A 16,450-nucleotide genomic window follows, 5' to 3' on the forward strand; every position below is an offset into this window, starting at 1 on the left:
TACTCGTGTGGGTGGCACAATTAGTGCTGCAGGCCAACTAGTAGAATTTGCATTTCCAGCCCTGGCACACATAAGGCACTTTGCTAGGGACTTTACTAGTAAGGCAAACATACCAATCATGGACAACCAATTACCATTACACTTTACACAGGGAGCACTTTCACTTTGACACTGATCAGCAGTGGCAAAGTGCCCAAAGCATCTAAGTTGGCAACACCATGTCAGAACAAAAAGGTCTAGGGGAAGGCAAAATGTTTAGGGAACTGTAGCCAAAATGGGCCAAGTCCAACAGGTGGCACAATTAGTACTGTAGCCCACTGGTAGCATTTAAGTTAAGCATAAGGCATTGGGTACAGATAGGGCCATATGCAAGCTACTTATGGGTTCATTAAATGTGCCAATTAGGTGTATGCCAGTTTTATCATGTTTAAAAAGGAGAGCGCAATCAATTCACCACTAATTAGTAGGGGTAATACAGCCAACAAAAATAGGGATCAGTAAAAAGACAAACAAATCCCAGATGACTGCGCACGAAGAGCACATTTCCAACCGTCTTCATGTCAGCTAAACACCACTGTGCTACACCTGGACTGTGGAACACTCTCAAGATGGATCCTATGTCCTCAAGACTAATACTGACCTTGGACCTCCATATTGTTTTCTGTGCATTCATTTTTCCATTTCTTAAAAAAAACAGACTACCTGATCCTTTTAACAGATTTTTAATATTTTGGTGATGTTCCCAATTCTGATGGTCGCAGGGCAAGCAGAACTACTTTCTTCTTCCAATGTGTCTCATCCAGCCCTCAGAAATGCAGCAACCCACAAATATGTTTGGGGGGCTCCTCCACATCCACATGGTCCTCCAGCAATTCCCTTAGATGTCAAGTTGGAATCCAGGGACTTCAATATATTGGCCCTTCACAGGCACACTTACACCTCAGCATGCAAATATGTGCACTAACTTCCATGTACTTCACCTTGCACAAGCACACATAAATCCCAGGGTACACACACCAACATGCACACTGACTTCTATGTATTTTGTCAGTGCACACATGCATGCATTGTTCAGTGCTGCATTCACCCTGATGTTGCCTAGGGAGAGCTAAGCGCACAGCAATACAACTTCAATTGAATGGACCAGAAAGCTCCATTCCCATGACACAGGTAACAAGGCTTGGTCATGCTCCTGCTTCATTATCCCAAAACTGTATGTTGCCACCGCCATGCTTGTGCTACTTAGCTTTGGGTAAGGGAAGTAGTCATCCTTCTCTATGAGGGTAGCACATTGCATGCCCCTTCCAGTCTTAACATGACCGCAATCCATGAGTCAGGACGAGGCCATGACATGAAAAATGTTTTTCGCAAAGATCCAGCTAGCATCAAAGATGTGGCACAGAGGGCAGCGGTTCATGTCTATTACCATGTGAGGGACTTTTGCATCCCAACACATGACTTATGTTTTTCTTGTGCTGCTAAACTACTTCACACACATTTCATCTGAAGGAAGTCTGTTGCACTGTGAATTAGCTACCAGAGATAAGTCTCATGAATACCAGCGTTTTTTTTATTAGTCACTGGGTCAATTAACTTTGTTGCAGTCCATTTATTGCTCCCCCTGCAATAAATAATCCAGTTTCTCTCACTGCTTATCACTATGCAATATTTTCTTAAGGTGGTCAAATTGTGATGTAACACTGCAAGAGTTGGTATGTTCTAACTAAAGAAGTACACCAAACCCAACAAATAACACCTGCATTTGGAATTCATTAGTTATATTTTATATACAGTGTGTTAGACCTGGTACGGTTTCCCTCTAACTTTTTGCCTTCAAACCTCGTGTTTTTGCTGACTTAAATGTTGCTGGCCTTGGGACTCTCTGCACGTTATCACTGCTAACCAGTGATAAAGTGCTTATGTTCGCTTCTTAAAACATAGAAGACTGGCTTACACCCAATTTGCATATTTAATTTACTAGAAAGTCCCAAGTAAAGTGGCACTGTCTGCGACCACAGCCTGTAAATTAAATACTGCCAGTAGGCCTGCAGAACTGCTTGTGCCACCCACTTAAATGGAACTTTAAGACAAGTCCCAGGCATGCTATTGCACCCTGTGTGTGTAGTTTCAAACTGCAATGTCGACATGGCAAAATTTGTCAGGCTCAAACCTTCCTTTTAATATATATAAATAACCCCTATGATGGACAGACCAGAGGGCAGAGTGCAATGTATTTAAACAGTTGAACATGCACGTTTAAGTTTTACATGTCCTGGTAGTGAAAAACATCTAAAGTCCTTTTTTTACTACTGCAAGGCCTACTTCTCCTATAGGATAATATTGGAGTTACTTTATTAAATTTTATAAGTGTAATTTCCAAATAGGAACATGAAACAAATTCATGTTTGGTGTCTCTGGAATTATAAAGAAAAGTCCTAACCTGGTTAAGTTTGATTTTAAGTTACAATTTTGAAAATGGCACTTTTAGAAAGTTTTCTTCCCTTAGCCATTAGATGCCTGCAGCCTGCCACTTTGTCATGTGACTGGGTGTAGTTGGCAAATGGGATTTGTGTATGTCTCATAGATAGCCACACAATTAGGGAGCTTAGGTGTTGGGCGTGGTCAGGATGAGCAGAGAAATGGCCACTAGCTAGTGTGCTCTGTCCTCCTGTGCCCCATCCACATACTAGCCTGTCCTCCTTGGCACCCACCAGTGCCACCTGCAAACTGCTTTAGAACCCTGGCATGGCTGCAGTGTGTTGCTCAGCCATTAAGTGACCTGTGGAGCATGCCAGAGAGCATCACTTGGATTGCACGGCAGTTGGTCCAAGATGGCAGACGGCATGGCCGTTGAGGGCCGTTGGCTTTTGTGATGGGCTGATGATGAAATATTATTACCCCCTGGGCCAGCACATTTTCCCTGCACTGCACCACTGTGGCAGAACTGTGAATGATCAGCTGGGAGGTGCTGAGGAGAGTTACTGCAGCAGGAGGAGGGCCTGAGCTGTGGGGGGCCTGTTGAGCTTGCCATTGCTCCAGCTAGGGTGTGGTGATGAAGCGACTGGGATCCACGGAGGGCCCAGGATGTGACCCGTCGGAGTCTCTGTTCCTTAACCAGCAGCCTGGTTGTGGGGCTGGGAGCTCTCTGAGTGAAGTTGGCTTCCACGTTGGGCAGCGGTTGGGAGATGTGATGCCTGGATAGTTGGCCCTGGCGACAGTGGCGATGTCCATCACAGCCTGTTGGAGCCTCGCCGACTGAACCCTGTTACAGGAGATCCACTGAGGGGGCTGGCGGGTTGTCTCCCGTGGACTGGGAAATGAAAACTGCTGACGCCCTTCCCTTTGGTGGCTGCCCCCCAATTGAGTGTTATGCTGCTCTGGTCTGGGCTTCCTATGTTGGGAGGAAGGACCTCTCTTAGCAAGATGCTAGTCTCAAACACATTCTTCTAAACAAATAAGCTAAAAACACAGCAATACACACTACAATGTTTATGTTAGTGTTCTTTTCTGACTTTGAAATAGAGGTAACAAAGCACTTATCTCAGACTAATGCCACATCAGGTGTTCGTATGCATCTTATTGTCGGGCCCAATGGACTTTACGTCATGTTTGTGAACAAAATTCCAGTTGCAAATTATTGATAAGTTACAGACCTCCAAACTGGGCTGTTACTGAGGTGTAAAAGGCAAAGGGTTCCTCTCTGACTTTTGAAAATTGGAGTAGCATCTTCAGAAAGTTTAAGCAATGATTCTGGGGACCACTGCCAAGTGTCACTGAAGGTATTCAAACTTTGAAAGTTTTAAAAAAAAGTCCAGTTTCTTTTAATTAAATCTAAGGCATGTAGTTCAAAATGGTGAGTGTGAGAAAGTGGTTATTAGTTAGATGGACTGGTGTCAAACACAATTTCTAAAGTCAAACTCCTAGTAGGTCCAGTCAACTTTCTCAATAATTCAAACCTGAGCTCAAACGCTGGTAACTGTGGCACAGAGCAGACAGGCTTAACATAATGAAAATGTGCAAAGCATTTAGATTTACTAAAACAGTAAAAAAAAATTAAAACACAACACAATAAAAATCCCACTCCCATTTATAAAAATAGAGAAAAACGTGATAAGAAAAATGGCACCAATTGCAAAATGTTGGTCGGATACTTTCCTGGTAGGCCCCCTTGAAGCTCTGCAGCTCTAAAGCAAAAGTTTTTAAAACATTCCTAAATTTCTTTTGGTGCCAAAATAAACACAGGGATACACTTCCAAAGTCCCATGGGAGCACATAGAGACTCTCAGGATGCAACTTTAAAGTCTAGCACAAGTTCAGTTTCCACTGGCCAGCTGAGATTCCTCACTGGAATTGCCTCTTCAGCTTTACTTGGTTCCTTGAGCAACCCAGTGTATCATTCTTATGATCTTTGGAGACACGTATGCACTTTAATTTTCAGTGGGTTTCAACCTCCCATGTCCTTCTCACAGTTCACAGATGCCAATTGCAGCAGGTTCATTCCGCCTGGTATTGTTTTGCAAGTCCAGCAGTTTTCTGAGGAAAGCTCGATGAGGGTTCAGCTTTGTTGGTTCACCAGCCTGTGTTTGAAAGACACTCTAAAACACTCCTCCCTTTCTTTCCTTTCTGACCAATGGAGTAAGTGCCATGACCTACCTACTTTTGCAGTAGTTCATGTTTATTTTAGTGTAAACTAGGCCAAAGTGCCAAATGTTCAAGTCGAAAATCTTTTGGCACATTAAACCTGGACTTGGAGGGCTGGGACTGTGTATGGGGATTGTACTAATGTCTTCCTAGTGTACTCTCTTATCTAACACTACAATCCAGTTTGAAAGCGGCACTGTACTCAAAATAAATTGTTGTATGCTACTTGTGTGCCCCTTGGCACACAAGCTGCATGGAATTTAGAATGCTCTTCTCTGCTCCTGTTCTGACGTTCTGTTTAAGTCAGTTGGAGACTGTCTGCCTTTGATGCCAGTTGTGGTTGTCAAGCTGTTCCCTGCTCTCAAGAATAAAACCTACATCTGGAACAAGACATATATGTTTGGACCCTTCTTCTTCACAACATATTGGCGACGTCGGGAGTATGTTCCAGAAATTTTAACCACTTGAAAAGCAAGGAAACAGCGTTCACTCGGTATTTCTTCAAGTAAGGAATCTAATTTTTTATTTATATATTGTATGTAGATAGCACCAGCGGCTGTTTAACCTTTCTGTGCCTTGATTGCACCAGCGGCGGTAATAAGGTTCTATTTGGATTTTAATTTAAATTAATCCTTCATTTGAAAACTTTGCCAAACAAGTCAACAGAGTTTGTATTCCACAACGTATAACGAGTGAATCCTTGCTCTGCGATTTCTAAATTGGAGGGTTTATCGACCGAAACCGCTAACAGCAGTCTCTGCCCGTTTATTATTGTGTTTACCGATTTATGCTTATACGATTTACCGAAGAAAATAACTGTCACTTACATTGAACGCGTGCACAGAACCTTCGGCATCCCCTCACGGATTGTCTATTCGTCATTCGATCTGAGCACACCCTAAGGATTGTGGGCATAACGTCTTTGCACGCTTTCGGCCATTTTGGATCAGGGAGTCGAATCAGTCGAGTCGAGTCAATCGAGTCAGTCCTAGGCAGTATTATCGTTTAAATAGCGATACTTACAGTAAACACGAGGAATCCACCAAAGTTTCTACAGCGATGCACACGCTAATTTGTGTGTATTTACAATAACATTGAGAAATTGAATTTTAGAATTTAATTAGTTCACTGAAATTCTAAGTAAACGTTTTTTTTTTCGATTTCTCTGTTTTTTTAATTCAAATTTCAATAAGTATTTCCTTTCTTCAACACTAACCATGTCTAATATAATGGTTCCCCCCCATTTTTTGCCAGTTGCTGGAGATCCCAAAATGGATTGGGATTTATGGTATCCTATGTTCTTAGCTTATGTAAGTGTTTTGGAAGAAGATGGTTGTTCCTCTAAAAGGAAATTGGATCTTTTACGTTTATCTTTAGGTGGTCAGGGCATTAAAGAGTTGTCTGACTTGCCTCCTTTAGAGGATTCGGATGATGAATCTGATGTGTTTGAAATTTCAGTTAAACAACTTACTATAAGATTTGGAAAAAAGATCAACACAGTCATGGAGCGCTTTAAGTTTTATTCAAGAGCACAAAAAGATAACGAAACCATTGAAAATTATATATCTGCCCTACGTGCTCTAGCTGGATCTTGCGCATTCGACACAATCAACTATGAGCAGGTTCTGAGAGATCAGATAATGATGAAAACAAAGAGCAAGAAAATACAAGAAAGACTGTGGTTAGGCACTGAGACTTCGCTTAAAGCTGTTGTTAATATTGCAAAAGGTATCGAACAATCAGAGAAATTTGTAACCGAAATAAGAGGCCAAAGTCTTTCAGTCAAAATTCAAGACTCCATACCTGAAGTTTCAATTGTCAAGAACCAAGCAGTTCAAAGAAAATGTTCTGCTCCTACTTTCAAAAAGAAAGTATTGCAAGGGAAAACAAATTTAGCAATAGACGTACATTTATTATATGTTATAGATGTGGTAGTTTTGACCATGTAGGCAATTTCAAAAATGTTCCTGCTTTAAATAAGATTTGTGTTAAATGTAAGAAGTCTGGACACTTTGGTAAGATCTGTCGTTCACCTCAAAAAGTGAATTGTATTTCTTATGATGAGGAGGGGTCAGTTGAAGAATTTAATGAGTTCAATTGTATTTCATGTATATCCTCAGAAGACTGTAAAAGTTTTCCTTCAAGTTTGTTCAACATTGATGGTAAGGTAATTTCCATGTTAGTGGATTCTTGTGCATGGTATTCTATAATTGGAAAAGACATTTTTGAAGAGTTATGGCCCAACAGAGAATTTTCTAGTCCTGACATCAGACCTGGTAGCTATACAGGACATAAGATTCAACTGATTGTTTTTTTTTGGGCCAGAATAGAATTCAAAGACAGGTCCACACTAGCTAAAATTTACATTGCTAATAAAGGGGAGTCACTTTTAGGTTGGCCTCATCAAAAAGAGATGGGTATTAAGTTAGATCCCAATGCTTCGCCTCCAGTGTATATTGATCCCAATGATTCTTTGCCTGTATGTATTGTTTCTTCTGATGATTGGGATTTTGTGCAAAAGATAAAAGGTTTGTTTCCTAATGTATTTCAAGAAAAGTTAGGAGAGTATGCCCATTTTAAACACAAAATTATACTTAAAGACAATGCGGTGCCCGTTAGGCATAAAGTTAGAAATGTCCCTTTAGCCTACTCTGACAAACTAAAGGTTATTCTCAATGATTTGGTCAATTTTAATATAATTGAACCCATAGAGTCTTCTCCTTGGGTTTCCCCTATTGTTCTTTCTCTTAAAGCCAATGGAGAGCTCCGTTTATGTGTGGACCTCCGCAGTTTGAATAAGGAGATTTGGACTGACATGCATCCCCTACCAAAAATTAATGAACTCATTTCTACCCTTTCTGGCGCTTGTGTGTTTTCAACTTTAGACCTTGCTAGCGCATATCATCAAGTTGTATTACATGAAGAGTCTCGGAATTTAACTGCTTTTGTCACGCCTGAGAGAATGTATAGGTATTTACGCATGCCTTTTGGCCTGGCAAGCGCTGCATCCGTTTTTCAGCGCCTGATGAAAGAGTTGCAAAGGCGCCATCGCATTTCAAGATGACATCCTGGTTTATGGCAATGATGTGATACAACATGATGAGAATTTAAAATCTGTTCTAGGAAACATACAATCAAAAGGGTTAACACTAAAATGTAACAAATGTAAGTTTAGACAACTTAAGGTTGAGTATTTTGGACACGAGGTATCTAAGGAAGGCATTAAACCTAAATTTTATCATATTGCTGCTATCTCCAAAGCACCTGCACCAATTAATAAGGATCAATTGTTTTCCTTCCTTGGTTTAACTGAATACTTTAGTAAGTTTGTAAAAAACTATGCTTCCAAAGTGTCCTCTCCTAGAGTGTTACTCAAAAAGAATGTTAAATTTGTATGGAGCAATGAACAACAACTGCAATTTGATGCGTTAAAAAAAGAGATTTGCTCAGCTCCTTTCTTGAAACCATTTGTTGTGGGTAATGATTGTATCGTTTCCGTGGATGCAAGTAATTCAGGTTTAGGAGCAGTTCTTTTACAGAAAAGCGGTTGTGGAGAAAGCATTGTTTCTTATGCTTCAAGAACATTGAAGGGGGCTGAATTTAACTATTCCTCAATTGAGAAAGAGTTATTGGCTTGTACATGGGCAGCCCAGCATTTTCGACAGTTTTTGTGGGGTACAAAATTTGTTCTTAGAACTGATCACAAGCCCCTTGTTAACATGTTAGGTGCGGGTGGTGGCAGGATTTTGACGGCCCGTTTGGCTAGACTAGCAGCCAAACTACAAGAGTATCACTGCACCGTAGAATATATCCCCGGTAGACTCAATGTACATGCAGATTGCATGTCTAGATTGGCCTTACCCTGTCAAAGTGGTGAACATTCAGAAGAATGTGATGTAGCTTACACTACAAAGGACATAAATATGAGTGACACGGAGGTGACTTCGGAGGATGGTTGGGTGAACGCCATGTCAGAGGATGATGATCTTTGTCTTGTTGACACCTATCTGAAGTGTGGCTGGCCTGAGGAGAGGAAGCTGTCAGGCGATTTAGGTTCTTTTTTTCAAAGTAAAAGATGAGCTTATGTCTTTTCACAACGTTATTACTAGGGGTGACAAAATTGTTCCTCCTTTAGCTGTCAGGGAAAATTTGATTAGGATTGCTCATGAGGGCCATATGGGCATGTCTACCACTAAGAGACGGTTACGAGAATACTATTGGTGGCCTTCCATGGATGCTTTAGTTGATAGGTGGGTCAGGAATTGTCTTCCTTGTTCTAATAGTGATAAGACTGTGAAACCTCTAACCACCTTGATTACCCCTATTGAGTATTCTGAGGGTCCTTGGAGAAGGTTGGGGATTGACATCATTGGACCTTTGAATTTGTCTGGTGGTAAGGAAGTTTTTGGGTTAGTCCTTATTGACTACTTTTCGAAATGGCCGGAGGTCAAAATTGTGGAAAGAATCACCTCGTGTAAAGTCATTGAATTTTTAGGTAACATTTTCAGTCATGAAGGTTTACCTTCTGAAATAATTTCTGATAATGGTTTGCAGTTTATCAGTAATGAGATTGAATTGTACTTCAAGGAGCAGGGTATGACTCACAAGAGGGTTTCCAACTATAACCCGCAGGCTAATGGCTAAATCGGGCGCTTTAACAGAGTGATTAAGGAATCCATTCAGTTGGCTGTCAGAAGTAATTTGGATTGCAGAAAAGCACTTCATGCCACTTTGCTCACTTATAGGATTTCACCCAATTCTGTTACTGGTTGTTCCCCGTTTGAATTATTAAGGGGTCGTAAAGCCGGTTCAAAGTTGTTGCCCTGGTGGTTGAAATCTGATGTTCCTGATCTGTCTGGTCCTGATTTGAACAAAGTTAGAGAACGTGTTAAAGCTTATCAGGAGAAAATGGGCAAAAGTTCCAATAGAGGAGTTTCTGGTCAGAAGATCAAGATTGGTAATTTAGTTTGTGTAAAGTTTGGAAACACTTTTTCCAGAAGGTGGGCAAAGTGGTCTGATCTTGTTAGAGTGACAGAAGTTTTTAGTAAAGCTGTGCGTGTTGAAGGGGGGAAAATCTGGAATTTTAGACGTGTATCCATTGTTAGATTTGATAAATCGCTCTTAAACTCTGGAAAATGTTTTTCTCATGTTAATATTAAGGATGATGATCAAATTTTTTTGGATGATTTTTACATTCAACAAAATTCTCAAAATGTTTGTTCGAATGATTTTGCTGATTCTAATGAGCCTATGGTCACCGTTCAAGATTCACGGGATGTTACCAACAACACCAATGTCGACTCTGAGGTTTTGGGTGGTTTTGGTGTTGTTGATAGTAATCCTGTGGTACGGGATGACTCTGCACATGATGTTGCAGATCAAGTTATTAGGAGAAGTTCACGTGTTTCGCATCCGCCTGTGAAGATGAAAGACTATGTTTGTTCCTAGGTTTTTTTGTGTTTTTTTTTTGTGTTTTTTTTTCAAAAGTCTGGTGGGACAAAAGCAGGGTCCTCCAGCACTCAGACAGGTGATACACAAGATTTGTCCTAGTACGCTGTTTGCTCCCTTTGAAGGCTGTAAAACTTTTACATGTGCTTCAGACAGACATGTCATGTAGGATTGTACACTGGGGTGTCATTGGGATGGGCACAGTCACCACCCTGTATATTCTACTGAGCTTAGAAGAGTAATCTCAGCCCATATTTGTCAGCACATTGTGGGCTCCTGATGGAATTTTACACTTCATTCAAGGCTTAGCAGTTAAGTATTTAAAAAGAAATCTATATGAAAAAATAAATTCAAAGAAAAAGATTTTTAAGGTTGACTCATATGTTAAAATGATGTGCTTAGGCACATTTTAGGTTAGCCTGGGTGGTATTTTACTAATGCAAAGCAATAGTACTGTTATGTATGCCTCTCATACATCACTGATATGACATAGCAACAGTTGATAACAAAATTAGTCACCCACTGTTGTGATGTCATAAAGGCCTTCCATGCAAGGCTGCCAGGGATCGCTGAGGACTTTTCTGTGCAACTCTGCTAGTCTACCCTGATGGAAGTCAGGGAAAGTGATTAGGGTTGGTTAGGAATTGAAGGTAAAAACAATCATTTCTTTTGGGACAGGAAGGGGAGGCTGTGGTATGGCTCCACTATTATTCCTCTGCCCCTCGAGCTTTGAGTTGTATATATGGTGTCGCTCAGAACCCCTTGGTGAAAAACATCCTCATAATTCACTGTTATCTATATATAATTCTTTATGTTGTGTCTAGAAAGCTAAAATGCCTAAGTGCCTTTGACTTTTTGTAGCTACGCTAGGACAGCACTTGCTAAATCTATGATTAAATACTTTGATGGAAGAATGCCACAAGGCTTTGTTACTTATCTAGCTTGGTGTGGATGATATTGGGCTAACACTTAAACTTAAAAATGTTGCTAGTAAAACAGACATATAAAACGGGGAGATTAGAGCTATCAACCTAAAGACTGGTACCCTGGTACTGGTACCTTGAGGTTTGCAATTCTAAGCTTGTGTATCCTTCCCTGCTTCAATTCCTTAGGTAAGCAAGTGGACTACCATATTATAGTGCATATATGGCTGTGTATATTTTTGTATTCTGTATATTTGTGTCTGCCTCCCTTGAGTAATCCAGTTGACATTGGGATTAATGGATATTAGGCTTCTCAATTCACTGCCTCATGCATGTTCAGTACTGGCAATGCTTTTAGCTACATTTGTTCTGGAAAGAAGGCAATATTTACCTATTAGTAGAATTCATATGTATTTGTTCATTCCCCGTCTACATTTCAGCAGCACGCATAATTTCTTGATGTAGGTCCTTTGCAATTAATCACTTTAAGTTGAATACAAATGGTAAATGCCACCTATTACATGCTTCACAGTGCTCATTACAAGAGGAGCTCATAATTACTAATCAATGGTGCATTCAACATACTGTTTTAAATGAAAGTTGTTAGTACTGGATGATTAAAGCATATTGCTAATGTGCTACATCAACCTGGTTATTTTCTGAGTAGATAGAATATTCTCCTGAGGTCACATTTTGATAAAAGTGTATGACCTTGTGAAAATGAACGACATCACTCAAAATGCACTTTTACCACTTCATAGTAGAATGTAAACACAGTTGAGAATTGCAATAATAAACCAAAGATTGCACGAGTGCCATTGTGAGTGAGACTTGTTGATTAGAAACTACCTAATTTATTTTTGCGTATTTCTGAGTAGAATATTTAACTCCCTAGACTCCTTGACACCACATTGGTTCACATAAAGGCATTCGTACATGCAGCAGCATGTGTTATCAACGATCTATAAAAAAAAGTGTGAAGGCTTCACTCGGATTCGGATAGAACTATGTTGTAATGCGTGTGTTGATTGTTGATGCAGAAGTGGTGGCTGGTGTGGGGGATGCCACTGAAGTTTTGCAGGGATATTTGGTCATGAAGGATTGGAAATGCGCTATAGAAGGGGATGTTCTTCTCAAAGCAGTGGATGGATATGATCAAATGTGATGTGAGAAGGAAGATAATGTTTCTTGATGCAGTTAAACCTTTTTACAAGATAGGCAAGGAATTGTCTTTGTTTGAGAATTCGTTTTTCATGAAGAACAAGAGGTTTGTGCCAGCAGGTGCTCTGAGGAACAGCGCATAAGTTTGGTGATTAGGGGAATTTGGATCAGACACTGACACTCAAGAGATTCAATGAAAGGTTTTGGTGGCCTCTGATGGATAGTCAGATGAAGAAGTGGGTGGAGGAATGTGATGTGTGCAAAAAGTCAGAGAAAAGGTTGAGAGTAGGTTTAGGCCTATTGGAAAATGAACAGCATGTGTCTGAGACAAAATATGTGTGGGAAAAGGTATGTTTGGATTTTATAGGCCCATTTGTTTACTTGCTTGAACATGAGACTTATGCAGTGGTTATGGTGGATGCCAAATCAAGGTGGATTGAGGTGACTTTCATGAGGTGTGTGAGTACTAAGGCTACCATCATAGGGTTGAAAAACATTTTCAGGAGAAAAGGAATTCCCTCAACGTTGATAACTGATGATGGCACGCAACTAACTTCAAGTGAAATGAAGGAGTTTCTGAGCAACATAGGGGTGTACATCACCCACAAGGTAATGGACAGGTGGAGAGGATAAACCGCCTGATTAAGGGGACCACAGAGATGGCCAGTCATGCAGGCTTGGTTGTTTATAGTACAGTAAAGTGAATGCTGTGTGTGCATTGCACACGATAATCACCAACATGGGCAAAACGCCCTTTATAATGATGCGAGTTTGACAGCCATGGACAAAGTTGGTTTCTTTGGGATACAGTAGCACAGCTCTAAAATGTTGGAAAGTACCGCACTGGATAGTCAAAGTGGGCGCCTAGTCAATGTAGGTGATTGGGTTAAGGTTAAGCCTGGCACAGTGAGTCGGGGCTTGTCAAAGTTTCAGGGTCCATACTGAGTGAAGATGGTGGATGAAAATTGGGTGAGGTTGGAAAATGGCCAACTTGGAATATGGGGAAGAGATGCTTAGTTCCAGAAGGGTGAAAAATGTGCTGTAAAGCCAAAAAAGGGAGAAGAGAGGTGTTCAGGATGGCGATTTTCAAGGTAAAACAGGTGGAGTCAGGGGAATGTCATATTGGGGAGAAGATGCAAGGTAAATGCACATTCATGGATTTGGTCCTTCAATGGAATGAGTGGTGGGATCTTACAGACCACCAGGATGGCTGGGTGATTATATGTGGAGATGAATTTCCTTGTTGCCTCTCAGTGTTTTCTCATAAATTGATGTTCCAGTTCATTCATCAACTATGTGGTGGATCTGTCACTGTTATATGTTTTGTCTTGTTGTGGCTGTTTAAGTGTTTCTTGTTTGGGAGGGGGCAAGTGTTGTAATGTGTACGTTTGATGTTTGAGATGGAAAGGGGATGTTATAATGTGCATTACATTTAATTTTTTACTTGTTTTCCTGTGCCCAGTCTTATGATGCTCTTATAGAATGTCATGCATGTAATGTCTGTGTGACTTCATCGGGCTCTGTACTTGCTGACCGATGAACCTAGGATGGTCACAGGATTTCTGCCTGCTAATAAACCTAATATTTCACCTACCACTGCTTGCTTCTGCGTGCATTTCACAATAAACTACCCTGGCTTCCCTACACTATCTTCAAGATAAACTGCATCTGCAATTGCAAGACCACAAGAACTGACACTCCTTCACATATGGCAAATAATTCAGGTACATGAAGTGGACTGAATCACACTAGAAGCTATGAAATTGCCAGACATGAAACAAAACAAATGCAAAAAAATGAAAATCTGAAAAAACCTTATCCATCTATGCTTCTAGGACCTGGAAGAACACCCAGCTAACAGCAATAAAGCTAGAGATTCACCTCTTCAAAGAAGAATCAAAATTATAGTATTCCCCACCCACAGACATGCAGCTTGATTGTAAACAATCCTGAATACAAACTCAGGTCTCCCACCCAAGGTCAGTTCAGTATTGCTGTAAGAAATTGGGTTACTGGTTGAGGAGGTACCCTTCTTAAGCAGAAACCACAATTCTTCTCATGGTGAAGTCACACACATACCCTAAATTAACCTGTGCTCAACCCTCTGCTAGCTTGCTGTAGAGCAATCAAGTTTAACTCAGGGGTAATGTGTAAAGTATTTGTGCAACACTTCAAACAGTAAAACAGCGAGACCACACCACAAATGAATCCCACACCCGTTGTAGTCAAATAAAGCAAAATGCAATAAACAAAACAAGACTAAAATGACAAACATCCAATGAGTTGAACCAGAATTATTACATGTTAAGGATTTTAGGGTAAAATAGTGCTAAAAAGCACAAAGCGTCTCCCACCGCTATTTGGTCATGTGAGACTGGGAGAGTCACAAGTCCAGGCCAATTGCAATGTAGCGTCGATTGGGCACAGAGAACAGTTTGGTCCGCTGATCACTATGAGGTGGTGAGGCCACGAGGAGCAGGGAAGCATAATGAACTATCACCATTGTGCCATGAAAAGCAGGCCGGGTGTCACAGGCAGTAATCACTGTAATGCGCGGATACTTATGTCATTGCAAATGGTCAAGCTGATGTCATGGTGTCATTTTATGTGATCGGTCGATGCTGTAGTGTGAAGGGTGGGCCTGATGGAACTCCACGTTGCTTGGCTGTGCGAGTTCCAATGATTTGGTGCCAATGGGAGGATTCATCGTTGCAAAGTTTCCAAAAACTTTGATTCAGCCTCTATGAGGTCACACCAAGAGTCCAGGACCTATGGACACCAATTGGTGGTCAGGGGCTTGCACCAGCTGGATATAGGTGTTGGACAGCCGGTTGGGAACCTGTTATGTCTCTGTAGCTCAGTACAGGAGGCAAGCAGACTAGCCCTTAGCGCTACTCTGAGTCTTGGGCTCAAGAGATTCAGAGGGCAGCAAGTCAGAACAGCAGGGCAGCAGTTGCTTCGGAACAGCTGTCTAGTATAATGGCAGTCCTTTCAGAAGTACAGCAGTCCTTCTTCCTGGCAGGGTATCCACAGGTCCAGAACTGTATTGAAGAACTGGTGTCTGAGGTCAAATATTTATCCCTGCTGGCCTTCCTCTAGAAGGTGGGAGCAGCTTCAAGGCATCCTGTCTCACCGGTCCAGGCTCTAGACTAACTGCAGGGGGTATGCAGCGCTTTGTTCAAATGCAGGACACAGTTTATTCAAGTGTAATTAGGGCAGTGCCCAGCATCTCCCTCCCATCCTGCCCATGATGGCCAATCCAGGCCCACCTAAGCTCTCTATTATGTGTAGCAGTTTAGGAGGAATACATCAAGTCCAACTGTCAGCTACACACAGTCATGTGACCCAGATAAAGGCTGCAGGCACCAAATGGCTAAGGCAGAGAAAAATGCTAACTTACTTAAATTGGCATTTTCCAAACTGTAATTTGAAAACTGACTTCACCATAAGTTAGGATTCCTCATTACAATACCAAAAACACAATGGAGGGTTTACCTGTTTCCATTTGATATATCTTTTTACATGTAATAAGGTAACTCTAATGTTATCCTATATTCATCCTTTTAAATACAGTGTACCCTGTCCCCAGGGCTGTCCAGGGCCTGGCCTAGGGATCACTTATGTGTCTTAAAAAGAAAGTTTGACCCTGGTAAAGGTTTACTTTGCCAGGTCGAATGGCAGTTTAAAACAGCACACACAGGCTGCAAGGACATGTCAGAGAAATGTTGGAATGTCTACATGAGAGGGCAGAAAATTCAGTTCTGTATGCCCACTAGTTGCATTTAATTTACAGACGCTAGGCACATGTAGCACCACTTTACAAGGGACTTAAATGTAAATGAAATATGCCAACTGGGCATAAGCCAATCTCACCATGTTCTAAGGAAGTAGCACATGCACCTTAGCATTTGTTAGCAGTGGTAAAGTGTGCAGAGTCCTAAGGCAAGCAAATGGAGATAAGAAAAAGATGGAGGAGGAAGGCTAAACATTTAGGGAGGGGTAAGATCACCCTATGGCTGACAGGTCTAACATTTGCTCTCTGATTAGGTTAATGCTCATCAAACACCTTCACATATACCTGTAAATCGTGGTAAAAAGATACTAAGGTAATTTCCAATTATGCATTTTCATGTAAAATAATTATTTTTAATTATTTACAGCTCGTAGTGCCAGGACTGCAAATAAACTTAAACTACTGAGATATGTGCAGTGGTTTTGTAAAAGACCAGCAGAATGCAATTACCTTTGGAGAGTTAATCACAACAAGGAATGTAAAA

This window comes from Lissotriton helveticus, chromosome 1_1 (genome assembly GCF_964261635.1).
Source record: "Lissotriton helveticus chromosome 1_1, aLisHel1.1, whole genome shotgun sequence".
Taxonomy (NCBI): domain Eukaryota; kingdom Metazoa; phylum Chordata; class Amphibia; order Caudata; family Salamandridae; genus Lissotriton; species Lissotriton helveticus.